Below are 15,075 nucleotides of genomic sequence, written 5' to 3'. Positions count from 1 at the left end.
ATTTTAAAAGTATCAGTGAAAATTTTATAATGAAAATGTAATCTTTTACATATATAATTTTAGTACTGGTGTATGATTTTCAAAAATATACTAACAATTACTGAATCTTATCGCTAATGTTAGTATGAGTCTCATTCTGTAGTTGCTGATACTGTCATCCCAAATACGAAAATTTATCTCCCATTCAGTTAACCTTTAGAGATCCTATATAAAATAAAACGAAAATTCCAGTATTAGAAATATGTAATAAAGGAAGCGGAAGTTTTCTGGGATAAAGCACACGTTCTTACCAGAATAAAGTACCACAGCATTGGTAAGTTATTAAAATTATATATTAGGGATAAGTGATACATGTACTTTTTTAACTAATTTATACATTCAGTCCTGAATTAATGCATCAATTCCCGTAAAAGTTCCATTACAACATCTAAAATTTATACTTGTATTGTACAGCTGATAATAATGTTGCCAGAATAGCGATACGCAAATTTTTCAACTATTTATGGTACCTTGTACCTGAGAACGTGACATTATCTTATTTTACAATTTATTCAAATTTGTATAAAGACAAAAAGTGTAGAGAATTTTACTACAAATCCATTGGTATATATATGTATATACGATATTGCCTCTTACAATTCCTCAGATTTTTATCATAAAGATTCGTGCGTGCGCCCGCTGACGCTCCACACTATACTAAATCGGATGAAGTCGGACGATATTACACTGTCAGTCAACATTAGTTATAAGCATAAATGAGAAACAATTACATTTGCGTTATAATTAACATTTATCGTTAAAGTACAGAGGTATTCTATATGTTAATTTTATTAGGTAATGAATTGTTTGAATAAGTTAGGGAACATAATCACGGCAATGGTGGTATTGCTCGAAGAAATAATTCAAACGGTTTTCGATGCACCATGCACATGAAATAATTGCTGCGTCACTACATATGCGGAATAATGGTTCATTGTGTGATACATACCAAAATACGGGATTTTGAAAATGAGGTTTTGACGATATGTATCCACTTTATACCATGAAGTATTTGAACCTCGATTACAGCAGACCATGTTCAAGGCGATGAATATTTTTGTTATGGCATCGACATCCAGAGAACTTAAAAAAGAAAATTTTAAAACTTGGTTAACAGAAGTTTATTCTCCAAATACAAACAACAAAACAGCTCTATTATTAGATTCTTGGAGCGCGCATTGTTGTCGTAGGGTTGACGAAGCTATTCCGATAAATAAAGAAATAACGTTCTATTGGAACGTTATCTAGCTGGAACTACAAAATATTTGCAACCATTATACGTGTACAGATTTCGCGTACGGAAAAGTTTGTTCGTCGCTTTTCGGACATAGTTGTTATATTGCAATTTGACATTAATCTCCACACACGAGATAGCATTCTAAAACTACAATAACTTGTTCATAATCAGTTTTCTTTACCGCGGTTTGAAAATTTCATTTCATGATATAAAAGTGGATACATATCGTCAAGACCACCTCATTTTCCAAATACAGTAGAATTTTGCTATGCATTACATAATGAACCACTATGCCATATACATATGCGGTGACGTAGCAATTATTACATATACTTAATGTCCGTTGTGTTTGAAACATTTTTTCGAAGAATACCATTATTGCCACGATTATGTTCCCTAACTTATTCAAACTATTCGTTATCTATAAAATTGGCATATACGTAGAATACCTATGTACTTTAACAATAAATGTTTTGTGATACAAATTTAATAAAATTAACAGTTATGTATAACGCAAATGTAATTGTTTCTCATTTATGCTTAAAAATGACGTTGACTGATAGTGTAATATCGTCCGATACTAAATTCACCCCTTAAACCCGCGTCTCAGCCGATAAAAAAAATACGCGTCCCTTATTTTTGCCTGCTAATAAATCTACGAAGTTTCATCAAAATCGAAAGGGGACACTTGCGTGCGTTTCCTTGTAAGTAGGGCAAAAATGAAGAATGCAGGTTCGCGAGAAGGCACTACCAGCGCGCCTCGTGTTAGCTTTTAGAAGCCGCTAATCCACTGTCGATAACACTGTCCAATAGCCAATTCGCGTTTCTAATTTCGTTCAGTGATTCTTATAGCTTTTTTCGTGCTAATTATGAATCCGCAACCCGTTTTTCTCCAGCACGTACAGTTTTTGAGAAACTTAGGTTTGAAAAATAACACATTTTTAAAATTTGAACCAATTTTGTGAGGTAACTATAAAAGACGCTAAGATTTTGTTTGCATTAAAAGATTCTATAGACTTTTCTGAATAGGAAAAAGTCACATTTAACACCCATAGGAAATTGCAACGTCGTTTTTTTTACGATGCCAGAAAGTAAAATAGCAACGCGCGAGACGTAGCAAAGGCGGTGGTACTCCGCGCCAGAGTACCTGTAATTTTGCGACTTTCTATGAGTGCATTTTAAAGGTGAAAATCTGATATATCGCGTGGTATAGATCAATTTTCCACTAGATCCTTACTTTTTAAGATAAAATGAAAAATATACGTAAAAATTGGTGCAAAATCCGTGCCTTTCGGCGTTCAATGACCTTTTAAATATGTTTAAACATTCAGAATGCATAAAACGCAGATATCGTTGTATTCAGAAAAGTCTATAGAATCTTTTGATACAAACAAAATCTTATTATCTTTTATAGTTACCTCACAAAATTGGTTCAAATTTTAAAAATGTGTTTTTTTTTTCAAATTCAAATTTCTCAAAAACTGTACATGCTGGAGAAAAACGGGTTGCAGATTCGTATTAAACGTAGGCGCGCGTTGGCTGTCGTGGCGAGCGCACGTGTTCGGGGGTCGCTCCGCGATAAATTACAATTTTTGGTGGGAAAAAGTGGTTTAAGTGTGATAAATAATGTTGTGAAGTGAGGGGAGACCGTGGGGGAAGTGGGCGGTGAAATTTCGTGAAAATCGGAAGTGGAATAGTGAAATTATAAATAAAAAACGAAATTTCGATAATGGCGACCTCCACGCGACGCGAGGAAAAGCATGGGGTGCAAACCCATGAGTAATCGAAAGCGAGGAAACGAGTGTTCGGACCGACCGCGGAATAAAATAAATATGTGCGCGGCTTAAATACGATTATTTTTATATATCGCGAGTGAAATAGTGCAATTTAAGGGTGAAAGCTGCCCTCGAAGAAGGACTTGCGTGAACACGTGGTCGTGCGACATGTAGAAGTTGCGAGAGAAAGTCGTAAAAATTAGATTAATTAATTATAATGCAAATGTCATTAGGGATTTAGAGTGCGGGAAGGGGCGAATGAGGCATACTGAATGCACGCGGTGATTGGTTTTGGCTAATTTTGTATTTTCTTGATAGTAAATAAATAATGGCGTCGGTCAAGCATGCTTCGATATATCGTACGAACACGTGGGCATCTCCGCGCGAGGGAAAGTGTAGAGCGTAAAGGCCGGTTCGCAAATATCCAGCATGGCCGGGGAAGGGTCGCTGCAGGCGCATGGAGAGCGGCCCTTAAGGACGAAGCCTAAAGGCGAAGCGAAGGCACGTGGCAACAAGTAAGATGGCGGAGGAAGGATCGCCGCAAGCGCTTGGAGAGCTGCCTTCAGGGGCGAAGCGGAGGCACGCGGCAACAAGCAAGATGGCGGAGACATGGCGCGTTTTTCAAATAGTAAGCGGATTGGCTGAAGCAAGAAGACAGGGAGGAGGAAAAGAGGAAGAAATAAATTGATTAATTAATTAATAAATAAATGAAGTGAAGTGAATGAGATTAATAATAATAATAATAATAATAATAATAATAATAATATTAATTAGTTCATAATTAACGAATAAATTATTATAAATAGTGAAGTGATTAGTAGGTTAATAAATTAATAAATAATAAATAATAAATAATAAATAATTAACAGATAGGCAACTAACTCGGTGTAGTGTTAGGAAAGTGTTGTGAGAGTGCAGTGAAGTGCTAGGAGTGTTGCGGGTACAGGGGAGTATACGTGATCACGTGCGCGAGTACAGAGGAACAGTGCAAAGCGGGAAAATGACGGAAAAGTGTTGGAAGAACTGTGGAAACGCCCCAGCACTCTGAAAACTCCGAAGACACAACGATGGTGGAGAAAAGGGGCCGCATTAAGAATATCCAGAATATCCAGCATGGCGAGGGAAGGAACGCTGCAAACACTTGGAGAGCGGCCCTAAAGGGTGAAGCAAAAGGATGCAGCAATAAGCAAGACGGCGGAGGCACGGCGCGCTTTTCAAACGGCAAGAAGAGGGGAAGAAGCAAGAGGACAGCGAGAGGGAGAAGAGGAAGAGCAGGAGTAGAAGAGGCGGCGAAACAAAATAGACACGACCGATCAAACGACTCAAACCCGCAAGGGAGGAAACCGGTGTCAGCCTGGTCATAGCACCATTAGGGGGCACAAAACGGGGACCGACTGAACGGGGGAGAGGAGGGAGAGAGGTCAGTTGAGCAAAGCACCCTTCTGATCAACTGTTAATTCAACTAGGGACCCAGTCGTCAGCCTGGTCATGGCACCATTAGGGGGCGACAATGGGGACCGAGGGGATCGGCGGGAGAGAAGAAGGAGAAAACAAGACACGGTCGATCGAACTACTCAAACTTGCAAAGGAGGAAACCGGTGTCAGCCTGGTCATAGCACCATTAGGGGGCACAAAACGGGGACCGACGGAGCGGGGGAGAGGAGGGAGAGAGGTTAAACTGAGCAGAGGATCCTTCTGATCAACTGCTGATTCAATTAGGGACCCAGTCGTCAGCCTGGTCATAGCACCATTAGGGGGCGACAATGGGGACCGAGGGGATCGGCGGGAGAGAAGAAGGAGGAAACATAAGGAAATTTGGCTGGCGCCTAAACGGCGGCAACAAATGAAAGTATCAACAATGGCGGGCAACGCTATGAGCGACCCGAAAGCTTGGCAGACTTTTTAATCGGAAAGTACTGGAACGAGGAACTTGAACGTCAGCCTGGTCACAGCACCATTAGGGGACGGATTGAGAACCGAGGGAAAGTGCTGGAAGAGAGAAAAGAAATAAATACCGAGAGCAATGGGCTCATGTAGCGTTGTGGAGAAAGACTGGGGCGAAGTAGGAACAAAAGGGGAAAAGCGGGCAGCGAAAAGGGGAAAAAGAGATAAGCGGAGTCCTAAGCGAGAAGCGGAAGTCGAAATTAGGCACGGGGCGGAAACGCAATCATGCGAGCGAATATCAACGAATTTGCGCAGGGGGCGGGGATGAGAGGAATATTAGAATACGTTACACATATATTATGTCATACTATATATTTATACTCTATATGGACATTTTACGTGTCACTTATTACATATTTATCTATCTGCTGTTATTTACATACTTATTCATTATATTACTTCATTAGGTCTAACAGCGACGGTATTAGTATTGATGACGCACACAGGGAATCGCATATGAACAAATAGGGGGAGCAGGAAAGAAACAGCGCGGTGGGGGGGGGGGGGGCGAAACAGAGGCAAGTGTAGAAACGAATAGCGTTAATTAGGCATAGGGAAGGAAAGATTGTAAAGCGCGGAGATATCTACCTATTAATCGACGACCGCGGGGGCGGGGGGCTGGGGCGGGTGCGGAAATACGGAAACGAAATATGAGCGACAGGCAACACGCAGGGGATAGGCAGTAGAAAATAGACTACAGATCGACACTTAGGTGGGAAATGGTGGAGGAGGTCGCGGTTTTGCCGTATGTTCGAGCCCACCGGGAGGCGGTGCCGAGGGGGCGTTACAAGGTCAGCTGGAGGTCAGCGCATTTTGCCCGGGAGCCTCCCCTAGATCTTGACGCAGCCCCTAGGACCAAAACCCTTTGGTTGAGAGCATCCATTCCCCACACATGGAACACATACGCGAGGGGTGGGGGGCGAGGGGGGAGGGGGGTAGTCTTTCTTTCACAACTGCGAGCGATGGCCTAGACCAAGGGGACTATGTCGTTTCCGGTACGGAAGCCTTGGCGGGTTGCCGCCACCCTCCGTCCCTCGGGGCGGGGGCGGGAGACAGTTTTAGTGAGTAGGACGTGGAAACCGCCCCTTTTCTAGGGGCGCCGGAAGCGGGCGTCTCACACTATCTGGGCTATCTTCCCAGATGTCCGTTACTGGATTTCTGTCTTCCTTAAACAAAAAAAAAAAAAAAAAAAAAAGGCTTAGCCCCTCCCTTACCGATAAGGTGAGGCCAGTATCTGGCCGCGGCGGCGTCAGCGGCCGGAAAGGCTACCCTATCCTGCTGCCCCGCCGCCCTCTTCCATTGTTCCACGCTCTTGCGCAAGTATCGTGCGCGGACCAATCTATCCACACCTCCGCTCTCCAAGCGGATCCTTACCTGGGCCGGGTCCTCCGCGTTGAAGGTGTTGAAGGTAGCGTACCCGGTGCCCACCGCAAGGGACGCCATGTTGCCCCAGTACCCGACCCTGGCCACCGGGCACTGTCTTGCTATCCTACGGGGGGCCACCCGTCTGTCGAGGCTGGTGACCGCCCAGTGTGCGCCGTAGTAAGGGTAGTCCAAACCCCCATGCAACAGACGAGGCTCGGGCCCGAGGGCCGTGAGAATACGCCCAGGAGCCCCGACACTGTGCTTCCTGCCCCCCTCGTCCCTGAATGACTCCACCGGGTTGTGCCACCTGACCGTGAGCTCAACTGTGAGGCTGTTTATCTCCAGCCAGTTAATACCCTTTGGGAAGTAGCTGGTCGTGTAGTTGGAGAAGGCCTCCCTTAGTGAGTTATCACTCCCGAGCACCCTCCTCACAGTACTCGAGATGGCGTTGTCCACGTCGTATTCGGGTATGTGGTAGTTATCGGGGAGGTTCCCCCGATGATCCGCCGACGTCACCGGGTATTGTTCCCCCCCCCCCCCCCCAGGGTGACGCGTGTGCTGGTCTTCGTCGGCACGACGAAGACAATCTTATGGGCTGAGTCGGTCATGTCAACTAACCCCGCTGTGCGTGCGAAGATCTCAGTACTCGATTTTGGAGTATTACGAAAAATATATTTTCTGAAATTATAGGGCTGGTTTTTTTTTTTTTTAATTTTAATGGCTAGTTAATAATTTTAATAAATCTATTTAACAATCAAACGAAACATTATTTAAGTGTAATACAGTATATAGAATATACAATATAATAATACTATATGAATTAACAAGCAACTCGCTCGGGACCGGCCAGTTGCTAATTTCGAAGCTCGAAACTGTTGCCTGTTTCGAGGCAATATGTATTATGTACATGTTCCATTCATGAACTTTTACGAGTATTAAAAAGGGAAAGCATGTTATGTTCTGTCCTCGTCTAAAGAATAACATCACTGTGTAACGTCCCCGGCAAGAAATTTTTTTTTTTTTCAACATCACGACAATCTGGGACCCACTGACTAGAATAATCAATTATCGACTGTAGTTGCCAATTACCGACAGTATGTCAGATATCGATTATCGATCTATCAAATTCGACAGTCGGTAATCATAATATATATATATTATCATTTATATTAATTCTTATAATTTTGATTTAGAATAGGTAATATTTTTATACCAATAATTGAATATTAAGTTTGAATCGTTAAAACAAGATTATGTATTATTTTATTTTATTTTTCTAATAAATAGTTTGTATAAGAAATTTCCGTTACACTATGATGTGCCTACGTGCCGCGATACTCGCCCGAAATCCTTGAGATCAGCGCTAATCCTAGAAAAGGATAGCGATACTATTTCTATTTTCGGCATTTTTGGACATTAAATGAATTAATTAACTGAATCAATTTATATACGTAAAATCAACCAGTGTTAAACTACTCATGGCCGAAACCAAAATTATTTCCTTGAACTAGAAAGCTGTAAATCGAAATAGACTCGCCTCTGATAGAGAAGGACAGAAAATGTATTTTTCGTTAAAACACCATTAGAGTACCATCTTAATATCAAATTGTTAGCCAGAAATTAAAGAGCGACATTTAAAATATAATTAAACCGTTCAATTTTATAATTAATGTATAATAACGAATTTATATGAAAATTTAGATATTCTGACGTCACAGAAATTCCAGGAATTCGGCGAACTTGCGAGTATAAAAGGGCGAGCGAGACCCGTCTAGAAGGAGAACAGTTTTCGAAATCGATCTATTCACAAGTCTCAGTAATAAGTATACTCGGAACAATTTTCGCTGTACGAACCAAAAAGATTCTAAGTTCTCGATTGGCAAGCGGGCATATGCCATTTGGATACTCGATCGCTGGGTTGTTTTAGCAGCTAGCGAACAGCGGGCTCCCCGTTCAAGCGGTCTTGTATCCGAAACTCCGTCAGGAGAGTGCTATGCTTAGCCCCAAGAAAGGCTAAGACATCAAACCGAATGTTCTCAGCTACTCATACTTAATTTTCTGTCGAATTACTAACTTGCCTTCAGATTCTCGGAGCTCGCTCTGGGTAGTATCGTAGCTAGCTAACGCAGGCTCCCCATTTGAGCGGCTTGGTCTCTGAAGCCCGTGTTTTTTGGGTGGCAGTTAAGTAATCACGACTTACAAGTAGAGTCACTTTAATTTGCTACCCTGTTGGACGTATATTGTTCATCTGACTCTGGATCGTTGGGTTGTTTAGCAGCTAGTGAACAACGGGCTCCCCAATTAAGCGATCTGGTTTTGGGTGTCAGTATGCGCTCTGACAAAAAGGGTCATGAACAATTAGTTGTCGAGTCAAATCATAAGAGTAATCGTTCCGAATAAAAATTCAATTAGATTCAGATAAATTTTGGTCACTTGAATTAATACGAAAATACTGTTCTCACTTAGCGTCATTTCCGTAATCGATTACACCGCGTTAGATAATAGATAAATCTGTCTAATTTTTGCGAAAGCGTATTTAGGTGCGTTTAGAGAATCTCACTTAGGTCGAATTCCTCGCAGCGGTAGATTATAAAGCGCTAGTATTAATTAATTTCGTCAAAGAACATTTATACAAATCAATCGTACAAACTGAGATAAACTTTGTCACTGCGATACCTTCGAACACGAAAATCAAATATATATAAGGAATATCAAATTTAGTTAATATCACAAATGCGAAGTTAAATTAGATACGGTCCAACATAAAGTACTGACCAGCGAGTCTCATATTACATACTGTTTAATTTATCAATTTCTATTATTTCTATCATTATTATTATTTCAAGATCTATTTAGTTCTTTATACTAATCAATCATTTATAATTTATATACTTTCTTTATTTTGTTGTTATTGTTGTTTGTTAGTTTCATTTCTTATCGTTTATTGAATAAATCTAATTGTTGAAAGATTTTGACCTGTGGATTTCAATCCTTAACCGCACACCACACGAATCCCACAATCTATATTCACGAAATCGAGTCGTTTAGAGGTAAAAGCCGCTCTTTACCTTTTAGCGCTTGTAACTAACTAAACTTAGGTTCTAGGGACGTTACAACTGCTCGACCGATTATTTTATAGTTTACCGTTACCGTCGCACAGTGGAGTATTTGCACCGAAAAAGCGGACATAGCAGAATTTAAAAAATTTTGGAATAAGCGTAGAATTTCTGGTGCTTGAGTTAGTTAAATATATGAGGAACAATGTATCAATATCCTTTTTATGATTTATGCAATCATAAAGCGATGTTCTTCAATGAAACTGAAGGATTTTATGACGCGCTTTCCTTCCTTGACAATTGTCCAAAACGCGGCGCTTATATATTCAAAATTTTTCATCATTTTGAAAACATTGAATACATTGTTATTATATGCAAACTTTTCAGACAAATATAACCTTCACTTTCCAACAGGTTTTACTTTTTTATCATACATATTTGTCTAATAATTAATGTTTGAATATGATCGATAATTTAATCATCTTTTTTTACGATTTTAAAATTTCATTAATGATTTTGTTATACTTCCGGGTGTGCTCCGATGCTCTATTTGGTGTCATTTTATTCTGTAACATGTCCCGATTGCAATGCAAAAAAATTTGGTTCCGACCGCGTCCGACTGCAGATTTTATAGCAATTTGAAACTTAATTGTCACCGGATTTTACTCGTAGGCTTGCACGCCCGCGTTCATTGACCATGCACGGGACGCTCATAAATTCTTCGAAAGAATTGTCTAGAGTCTAGACTGCAGTCGGACGCGGTCGGAACCAAATTTTTTTGCATTGCAATCGGGACATGTTACAGAATAAAATGACACCAAATAGAGCATCGGAGCACACCCGGAAGTATAACAAAATCATTAATGAAATTTTAAAATCGTAAAAAAAGATGATTAAATTATCGATCATATTCAAACATTAATTATTAGACAAATATGTATGATAAAAAAGTAAAACCTGTTGGAAAGTGAAGGTTATATTTGTCTGAAAAGTTTGCATATAATAACAATGTATTCAATGTTTTCAAAATGATGAAAAATTTTGAATATATAAGCGCCGCGTTTTGGACAATTGTCAAGGAAGGAAAGCGCGTCATAAAATCCTTCAGTTTCATTGAAGAACATCGCTTTATGATTGCATAAATCATAAAAAGGATATTGATACATTGTTCCTCATATATTTAACTAACTCAAGCACCAGAAATTCTACGCTTATTCCAAAATTTTTTAAATTCTGCTATGTCCGCTTTTTCGGTGCAAATACTCCACTGTGCGACGGTAACGGTAAACTATAAAATAATCGGTCGAGCAGTTGTAACGTCCCTAGAACCTAAGTTTAGTTAGTTACAAGCGCTAAAAGGTAAAGAGCGGCTTTTACCTCTAAACGACTCGATTTCGTGAATATAGATTGTGGGATTCGTGTGGTGTGCGGTTAAGGATTGAAATCCACAGGTCAAAATCTTTCAACAATTAGATTTATTCAATAAACGATAAGAAATGAAACTAACAAACAACAATAACAACAAAATAAAGAAAGTATATAAATTATAAATGATTGATTAGTATAAAGAACTAAATAGATCTTGAAATAATAATAATGATAGAAATAATAGAAATTGATAAATTAAACAGTATGTAATATGAGACTCGCTGGTCAGTACTTTATGTTGGACCGTATCTAATTTAACTTCGCATTTGTGATATTAACTAAATTTGATATTCCTTATATATATTTGATTTTCGTGTTCGAAGGTATCGCAGTGACAAAGTTTATCTCAGTTTGTACGATTGATTTGTATAAATGTTCTTTGACGAAATTAATTAATACTAGCGCTTTATAATCTACCGCTGCGAGGAATTCGACCTAAGTGAGATTCTCTAAACGCACCTAAATACGCTTTCGCAAAAATTAGACAGATTTATCTATTATCTAACGCGGTGTAATCGATTACGGAAATGACGCTAAGTGAGAACAGTATTTTCGTATTAATTCAAGTGACCAAAATTTATCTGAATCTAATTGAATTTTTATTCGGAACGATTACTCTTATGATTTGACTCGACAACTAATTGTTCATGACCCTTTTTGTCAGAGCGCATACTGACACCCAAAACCAGATCGCTTAATTGGGGAGCCCGTTGTTCACTAGCTGCTAAACAACCCAACGATCCAGAGTCAGATGAACAATATACGTCCAACAGGGTAGCAAATTAAAGTGACTCTACTTGTAAGTCGTGATTACTTAACTGCCACCCAAAAAACACGGGCTTCAGAGACCAAGCCGCTCAAATGGGGAGCCTGCGTTAGCTAGCTACGATACTACCCAGAGCGAGCTCCGAGAATCTGAAGGCAAGTTAGTAATTCGACAGAAAATTAAGTATGAGTAGCTGAGAACATTCGGTTTGATGTCTTAGCCTTTCTTGGGGCTAAGCATAGCACTCTCCTGACGGAGTTTCGGATACAAGACCGCTTGAACGGGGAGCCCGCTGTTCGCTAGCTGCTAAAACAACCCAGCGATCGAGTATCCAAATGGCATATGCCCGCTTGCCAATCGAGAACTTAGAATCTTTTTGGTTCGTACAGCGAAAATTGTTCCGAGTATACTTATTACTGAGACTTGTGAATAGATCGATTTCGAAAACTGTTCTCCTTCTAGACGGGTCTCGCTCGCCCTTTTATACTCGCAAGTTCGCCGAATTCCTGGAATTTCTGTGACGTCAGAATATCTAAATTTTCATATAAATTCGTTATTATACATTAATTATAAAATTGAACGGTTTAATTATATTTTAAATGTCGCTCTTTAATTTCTGGCTAACAATTTGATATTAAGATGGTACTCTAATGGTGTTTTAACGAAAAATACATTTTCTGTCCTTCTCTATCAGAGGCGAGTCTATTTCGATTTACAGCTTTCTAGTTCAAGGAAATAATTTTGGTTTCGGCCATGAGTAGTTTAACACTGGTTGATTTTACGTATATAAATTGATTCAGTTAATTAATTCATTTAATGTCCAAAAATGCCGAAAATAGAAATAGTATCGCTATCCTTTTCTAGGATTAGCGCTGATCTCAAGGATTTCGGGCGAGTATCGCGGCACGTAGGCACATCATAGTGTAACGGAAATTTCTTATACAAACTATTTATTAGAAAAATAAAATAAAATAATACATAATCTTGTTTTAACGATTCAAACTTAATATTCAATTATTGGTATAAAAATATTACCTATTCTAAATCAAAATTATAAGAATTAATATAAATGATAATATATATATATTATGATTACCGACTGTCGAATTTGATAGATCGATAATCGATATCTGACATACTGTCGGTAATTGGCAACTACAGTCGATAATTGATTATTCTAGTCAGTGGGTCCCAGATTGTCGTGATGTTGAAAAAAAAAAATTCTTCCCGGGGACGTTACAAAAGCATGTTATGTTCTGTCCTTCCCGAAAGAATAATATCGCTGCACGGCCGATTTCACTTTATACTTTATCGCTACACCAAACTCCCTGTTGTTTTTTCTATGTGGTCTCCGTCGCATCGTCACGGGGATCTCTCCCCGCCCCCGTCATCTCGGGAATAAAGGCAAGCCGTCTACTATACTCACCTGATTCATAACAAGCAACTAGCCTACATTTAGCGTGTGCTCACATGCATCCAATGGTATTATCTCAATAATTCAGAATCATCGGATTTTATGTAGATATAATGTATGAAAAATGCAACCTTGGTTGCCGGGAATCGAACCCCCCCCCGCATCATAGTTGTGACTATACGCATTTATCCCCGCAAATTTTTACAATTTTGCTGTTTAATAGTCATAATAACTTAATCGCATTGCATCGGATTCATATTAGAACAGGAAATAATATAGTATATTATGTCTTGACAATTGTTAATTCGTCAAAAATGAATCGTGATGAGAAACACTGTTTAGCACGTTGAGAAATCCCAAATTTTTGCCAGATATGTACCCCGGGTGGGACGCACATGGTCACGATACAACGACCATCACGACAACGAGGTCCAATCATGCGATGTTAGAGTGGCCATAAATTGACCCTTCAGTTTTCGCTTAGAACCAGGAAACTTTCCTGGCCGCTGAAATTTATTCTTTTGAAAAAATTCGTGACATTGTTCGTAGTCCTGATTGTTCACTTTTACACGCCTAGGCTATGAACTCGTCCAGGTCTGGACGCCAGACTTTTCACGAGCACTTGTAGACTTTCCAATTTTTATTGTACATTTTTCAGAGAGCATAAATGTTCTTTTGTCCCTCGAAAAGAAAGTCTTCAATAAAGTCCGTTTCATTTTTCTAAATTATGTTATGTTTCGTCAAGTAATTACAAGAAACACAAAATATATTTCATAATTTAAAGTAACTGTAAAATTTGCATGTCGTATATGTTCGAAAATGTACAAGAATTTCGCGCAACCAAACGAAAATAAAAAATCAAATAAAAGGATAACTTAGGACAGATTCTTCTAGTGTTGCGTCTAGTGTTGCCAAATACATCAGTCGGTAGCATATGTAAAAAAAAACTCCTTCATGAATGGAAAAAAAAATGTAGCTAATTCGGTTGAGTAGTTTGTGAGAAAAAAATTCCTAAGTGGACCCCATTTTCGCCGAAATGGGCAGAAATTACAAACTTTGAAGGCTTGCCATTCCTGAACAAATTGGAAACGGACATAAAATAATTTTAAGAAAAAAAATACGCCGACTTCGAAATGCACTAAAAAGTATAAAATAATTTCTATTTCCTAATGAAGTAATTTCTATTTCATTCAATCATACAATTACGTAACAGATATGAATGAAACCTATTTACCCGTTAGGTAGTATATTAAATACATTTCAACCTTTTCGGAGGCAGCGCAAAATTAAATAACGGCGGCGCAAAATAATCTTTTAATTTTGTGCCGCCTCCGAAAAGGTTGAAATGTATTTAATATACTACCTAACGGGTAAATAGGTTTCATTCATATCTGTTACGTAATTGTATGATTGAATGAAATAGAAATTACTTCATTAGGAAATAGAAATTATTTTATACTTTTTAGTGCATTTCGAAGTCGGTGTATTTTTTTTCTGAAAATTATTTTATTTCACGCTTTTTAGTGAAATGGGGAGAATTGTATAGGATACTGTGAGACAGTTCTTCCGGGCTTTTTTTTTGTCTGCGTAAATGCCATGAGCATAATTAAGTAAAAGACAACATGGATATTCGTTTTTCAATTTTTTTTTCGCTAATATCTCGAAAACAAAAGCTTTCCGTCAATTATGCATAAGGAAAAGATTGTCCAGAACCATGCCCCGGGCAACATATTAAAAGGACATTAAAATCGAGAAAAGTTTATTGCAAAAGTTGCCGGTTGTCTTGCAATAACAATACTTTGCAATTAAAAAATTAAAAATTTTTTGATAATGGTACCAATGGGGAGTCAGAACCTATCAAAAGTGATCGATTCAGGGTGGAATGACCCTACTGTATTCACTAATTTTACATTAATATTTAAATTCCGAAACATAAAAAATTACTTCAACGGAAGGATTAGCGAAAAGGTTAGGTGCCCTGCCTTGTGATCTATACATCTATTTCTATTTCTTTTTACTTGATTTTTTTCCATCTTTTGCAATAATATTAA

The sequence above is a fragment of the Megachile rotundata genome, chromosome 13, assembly GCF_050947335.1.
Source record: "Megachile rotundata isolate GNS110a chromosome 13, iyMegRotu1, whole genome shotgun sequence".
Classification (NCBI taxonomy): domain Eukaryota; kingdom Metazoa; phylum Arthropoda; class Insecta; order Hymenoptera; family Megachilidae; genus Megachile; species Megachile rotundata.
This window is presented reverse-complemented; position numbering follows the sequence as displayed.